Source organism: Oncorhynchus clarkii, chromosome 23, assembly GCF_045791955.1.
Source record: "Oncorhynchus clarkii lewisi isolate Uvic-CL-2024 chromosome 23, UVic_Ocla_1.0, whole genome shotgun sequence".
Classification (NCBI taxonomy): domain Eukaryota; kingdom Metazoa; phylum Chordata; class Actinopteri; order Salmoniformes; family Salmonidae; genus Oncorhynchus; species Oncorhynchus clarkii.
In genome coordinates, this window is record NC_092169.1 from 32,064,794 (window position 1) to 32,071,011 (window position 6,218).

The window sequence follows — 6,218 nt, forward strand, 5'->3', positions numbered from 1 at the left end:
TCAGGTCTTACTAGCATGTTTCCTGTTTCTCCAGTTCTCTAGTTCTTGTTTTCTAGTCTTCCCAGTTGCGAACTTTCTGCCTGCCCTGACCCTGAGCCTGCCCGCTGTTCTGTCCCTGATTGACTCTGCCTTGGATTACGAACCTGCCTGCCCTCGACCTGCCCTTTGCCTTCCCCTTTGTTATAAACGAGGAGTTACTTCACAACCTTCAGGAGGGACTCCATACCTTCGCGGAAAGCCATGACCATATCTTCCATACATTGCTGGAACAATTCCACTGGCTATATACTAGGCAGCAAGCCATAACGGTAACCTTCCAGACTCCCTGTAACCCCGCTACCAGAGGTGCTTCTCCCCACCCTACTCCAGCTTCCCGAGAACCCGCTTACCTCCTCTGGAGCGCTATGCTGGGGATCCTCGAACCTGCCGGGCATTTCTCTCCCAGTGCTCCCTCATCTTCAAGCTACAGCCCTCTTCGTTTCCTTAGGATCATTCGAAGATAGCATATCTTATAACGCTAATGTCCGGGAGGGAGGAAGCCTGGGCTATGGCCGTGTGGGAGCAACAATCCACCATTTGCCTTAGTCTGGAGAATATCATGGAGGAGGTAAGAAAGGTGTTTGATTCTCCGGTGTCTGGGAGAGAGGTGGCTCGGAAGCTACTTCGGCTGCGTCAAGGCTCCCGTACTGTGGCAGATGACACGGATTATAATTGGGAATTAAAGATAAGTTTGCAGCCCGGGAGCTGCCCATAGACCTCGACTCCCTCATAACCCTGACCATAATGCTCAATGGGTGGTTACGGGAATGCAGCAGGGAGAGGAGGTCTGTTCCCGGCCACACGTGCTCGTCCACGGGTTCCCCCTTGCCTCCGAAGAATCCCGCATGTCCCTGATGCCTGCATTCCCGAGAGAATCCAATGTCACCCAAGTTCCCCCGGGAATCATCGAGGACTGTCTACTCACCTCCTCTGGAGCCTATGCAACTGGGCAGGGCTAGATTGTCTCCTGAGGAATGTTTAAGCAGACTGAGCTCCAAAAGTTGTATGTATTGTGGTACTCTAGGACATTACATATCTACCGGTCTAGTAAAAGACCAGGCTCATCATTAGGTACAAGTACGCTGGTGGGCCATACAGGGAGTCTTCCATCTCTCATTACTCACACTCGTCACCATGCTTTCCTGCTGTGGGATGACTGGTCTAAATCTCTCCGGGTGCTCATGGACTCTGGGGCCAATGGGGGCTTTATGGACACTACCCTGGTGTCAGAGCTGGGCATCTCCACACAAACCCTCTCCATTCCCATAGACGCCAGAGCATTGGACGGACGCTCTATTGGCAGGGTCACTTACAGGTACGGTTCCCATCAACCTGCGAGCGTCAGGTAACCACAGTGAGTCCATGCAGTTTCTGCTCATTGAGTCTCCTCATGTACCTGTGTTTTTGAGATTGTCATGGTTCCAATAGCTCACCTTCGATGGCTACTAGCACACTGGAGAAGTGTGCTCTTCATGGATGAATCTTGGTTTCAACTGTACCGGGCAGATGGCAGACATATAAACACATTTGTGCCTCTGTGTGATGTGAATGAAGTAAATATTGACAGGATCTCTACATACAGCCTATAGCCTTCTAGGCCTACTGGAATAATCACAGGCCTCTGTTAGACATCGTTTTTTCCCCCAAATGGCAAATTGGGTGTCATTTGGAATGCAGACCTTGAGAGGGTTTCACTGTTCGTTGACCAAGATTATGTATGAGCTAATCATTAGGGTTACGGGTCCAGATTTGGTCACTAATACGTTTATTTTATGTATTTATTCTCTGTGAGTGTGACTTAACTTAATAATTTGACATGATCAGGTATGGTAGTAGTGTGTATGGGAGGTGTGTGTGTGTGGGGGGGGGAACCATGTTTGAACTTTTAGGAAATGCTACGTTAAAGTAATGAAATACCAAGAAAATAGTTTTTTTGTCAAGCTTCTTACATAAGCTGAGAATGTTGCAAAGCCAAGCAACTATCCTGCACTGTTCCAATAATAAATAAAAAAATCCAAATCAAATCAAATTTTATTGGTCACATACATATATTTAACAGGTGTAGCGAAATTCTTGTGTTCTTAGCTCCAACAGTGCAGTAATATCTAACAATTCACAACAATACACACAAATCTAGAAGTAAAATAATGGAATTAAGAAATATATACTAAATATTAGATGAGCAATGTCAGAGTGACATTGACTAAAATACAGTAGAATATAATACATATGAAATGAGTAAATCAGTATGTAAGTAAACATGATTAAAGTGACTAGTGTTCCATTATTAAAGTGACCAGGGATTCCATGTCTATGTACAGTGGGGAGAACAAGTATTTGATACACTGCCGATTTTGCAGGTTTTCCCTACTTACAAAGCATGTAGAGGTCTGTAATTTGTATCATAGGTACACTTCAACTGTGAGAGACGGAATCTAAAACAAAAATCCAGAAAAGCACATTGTATGATTTTTAAGTAATTAATTTGCATTTTATTGCATGACATAAGTATTTGATACATCAGAAAAACAGAACTTAATATTTGGCACCTTTGTTTGCAATTACAGAGATCATACGTTTCCTGTAGTTCTTGACCCAGTTTGCACACACTGCAGCAGGGATTTTGGCCCACTCCTCCATCCAGATCCTTCAGGTTTCGGGGCTGTCGCTGAGCAATACGGACTTTCAGCTCCCTCCAAAGATGTTCTATTGGGTTCAGGTCTGGAGACTGGCTAGGCCACTTCAGGACCTTGAGATGCTTCGTACGGAGACACTCCTTAGTTGCCCTGGCTGTGTGTTTCGGGTCGTTGTCATGCTGGAAGACCCAGCAACAACCCATCTTCAATGCTCTTACTGAGGGAAGGAGGAGTCACATTCTGACCTTAATTCTTTTGTTATGCCTTTGTTTTAGTATGGTCAGGGTGTGAGTTGGGTGGGTTGTCTATGTTAGTTTTTCTATGATTTGCTATTTCTGTGTTTGGCCTGGTATGGTTCTCAATCAGAGGCAGCTGTCTATCGTTGTCCCTGATCGAGAAGCATATTTAGGTAGCCGGTTTTCTATTGTGTTTCGTGGGTGATTATTTTCTGTGTTAGTGTTTGTACCACACGGGACTGTTTCGTTTGTTTCACTTTGTAATTTTGTATGTTGTAGTGTTCAGTTGGCCTCATTAAAAATTTATTGGAGGGGGCACAAGAAAGTCAGGTAGGAGACCTGAGCCAACTCCCCGTGCTTACCGTGGAGAGGGACCAGGCAGGCACAGTGTTATGCCGTGAGGCGCACGGTGTCCCCGGTGTGCAGGCATAGCCCGTTGCGGTACATAGCAGCGCCTCGTATCTGCCGGGCTAGGTTGGGCATCGAGCCAGGTACCATGAAGCCGGCTCAGTGCATCTGGTCTCCAGTGCGTCTCCTCAGGCCGGGGTACATGGAACCAGCCCTAAGCATGGTTTCCTCGGTTCGCCAGCACAGCCCAGTGCGGGCTATTCCACCTTGTCGCACTGGCCAGGCTACGGGGAGCATTCAGCCAGGTAGGGTTGGGCAGGTTCGGTGCTCGAGACCTTGAGTGTGCCTTTACGATCCGGTCTATCCGGTGCCACCTCCAAGCACCAGCCCTCCGGTGGCAGCCCTCCGCACCAGGCTGTCTCTCCGTCTCCTCCCTACAGGTGCTCCCGCCTGTCCAGTGCTGCCAGAGTCTCCCATCTGTCCTGAGCTGCCAGTCTCCCGTCTGTCCTGAGCTGCCAGAGTCTCCCGTCTGTCCTGAGCTGCCAGAGTCTCCCGTCTGTCCTGAGCTGCCAGAGCCACCGGTCAGATTGGAAAATGTACAATTCTATGACCAACACTGAACAATTTGGGTTGCTCGAGTAAAATAGGCAGAGCCGCCGGTCAGTCAGCTGCCAGAATCGCTTGTCAGTCAGGAGCTGCCAGAGCCGTCCGTTACTCCGGCGCGGCCGGAATCGCCCTTCACTCCGGAGCTGCCGGAGTCTTCCGCCTGTCCGGTGCTGCCGGAATCTCCCGTCCATTCGGGACCCATTGCTAGTGTCCGAGGTCCGAGGTCGGCGGCGAGGTTCGCCACTTTAAAAAGGCCATGGAGGCGGGTTAAAAGGCAGACAAAGACTATGTTGGAGTGGGGTCCACGTCCCGCACCAGAGCCGCCACCGCGGACAGACACCCACCCAGACCCTCCCCTATAGGTTCAGGTTTTGCGTCCGGAGTGCGCACCTTTGGGGGGGGGGGGGGGGGGGGGGGGGTACTGTCACGTTCTGACCTTAGTTTTTTTGTTATGTCTTTGTTTTAGTATGGTCAGGGCGTGAGTTGGGTGGGTTGTCTATGTTAATTTTTCTATGATTTGCTATTTCTGTGTTTGGCCTGGTATAGTTCTCAATCAGAGGCAGCTGTCTATCGTTGTCCCTGATTGAGAAGCATATTTAGGTAGCCGGTTTTCTATTGTGTTTCGTGGGTGATTATTTTCTGTGTTAGTGTTTGTACCACACGGGACTGTTTCGTTTGTTTCACTTTGTTATTTTGTATGTTGTAGTGTTTAGTTGGCCTTATTAAAATGGACAATTACCACGCTGCAAATTGGTCCGATCTCTCTTACTCCTCATCAGAGGAGGAGGACGAAAACCCTTACAGGAGGTTGTTGGTCAAGGTCTTGCGATACATGGCCCCATCCATCCTCCCCTCAATACCGTGCAGTCGTCCTGTCCCCTTTGCAGAAAAGCATCCCCAAAGAATGATGTTTCCACCTCCATGCTTCACGGTTGGGATGGTGTTCTTGGGGTTGTACTCATCCTTCTTCTTCCTCCAAACATGGCGAGTGGAGTTTAGACCAAAAAGCTCTATTTTTGTCTCATCAGACCACATGACCTTCTCCCATTCCTCCTCTGGATCATCCAGATGGTGATTGGCAAACTTCAGACGGGCCTGGACATGTGCGGCGTAGTGTGTTACTAATGGTTTTCTTTGAGACTGTGGTCCCAGCTCTCTTCAGGTCATTGACCAGGTCCTGCCGTGTAGTTCTGGGCTGATCCCTCACCTTCCTCATGATCATTGATGCCCCACGAGGTGAGATCTTGCATGGAGACCCAGACCGAGGGTGATTGACCGTCATCTTGAACTTCTTCCATTTTCTAATAATTGCGCCAACAGTTGCTTGCCTATTGTCCTGTAGCCCATCCCAGCCTTGTGCAGGTCTACAATTTTACCCCTGATGTCCTTACACAGCTCTCTGGTCTTGGCCATTGTGGAGAGGTTGGCGTCTGTTTGATTGATTGTGTGGACAGGTTTCTTTTATACAGGTAACGAGTTCAAACAGGTGCACTTAATACAGGTAATGAGTGGAGAACAGGGGTGCTTCTTAAAGAAAAACTAACAGGTCTGTGAGAGCTGGAATTCTTACTGGTTGGTAGGTGATCAAATACTTATGTCATGCAATAAAATGCTAATTAATTACTTAAAAATCATACAATGTGATTTTCAGGATTTTTGTTTTAGATTCTGTCTCTCACAGTTGAAGTGTACCTATGATAAAAATTACAGACGTCTACATGCTTTGTAAGTAGGAAAACCTGCAAAATCGGCAGTGTATCAAATACTTGTTCTCCCCACTGTATATAGAGCAGCAGCCTTTAAGGTTGAGTAACCGGGTGGTAGCCGGCTAGTGATGGCTATTGAACAGTCTGATGGCCTTGAGATAGAAGCTTGTGGGAAGTTTATGCAAAATAACCATAGGACAATCACGCTCTCACCTAGTAAGAAAGAAGAGTGAGAGAATCGTCCTCTTTCTCACACACTACTGTCCCGTGTGCATCTGAAGCAAGCTGTCTGCCCCCCTTGTCTGGATAGGGTTTCACTCCACACCTGTGCCATTGGAAACCATGGAACCTCAGTTTTCCTCAGGCAGGTATTTTCTTAGGGCCCTCAGCTGAAATTAAAGGGATATTTAGAGATTTTAAGCCCTTTATCTACTTCCCCAGAGTCCGATGAACTGGTCTTTGCGCTACAGCTACTGTTGTTAGCATTGGCTTGCAAAACTACCTCTATCTTTCTTCATACTGGACGTAGAGATAAAAATTGTATCTATGAGTTCATCTGAGTTCATCCGTTGAAGGGTCAGACACACCAAAAAGTTAGACTAGGACTTCAAAAAAATACAAAATATATGCATGTTACGCATATTACA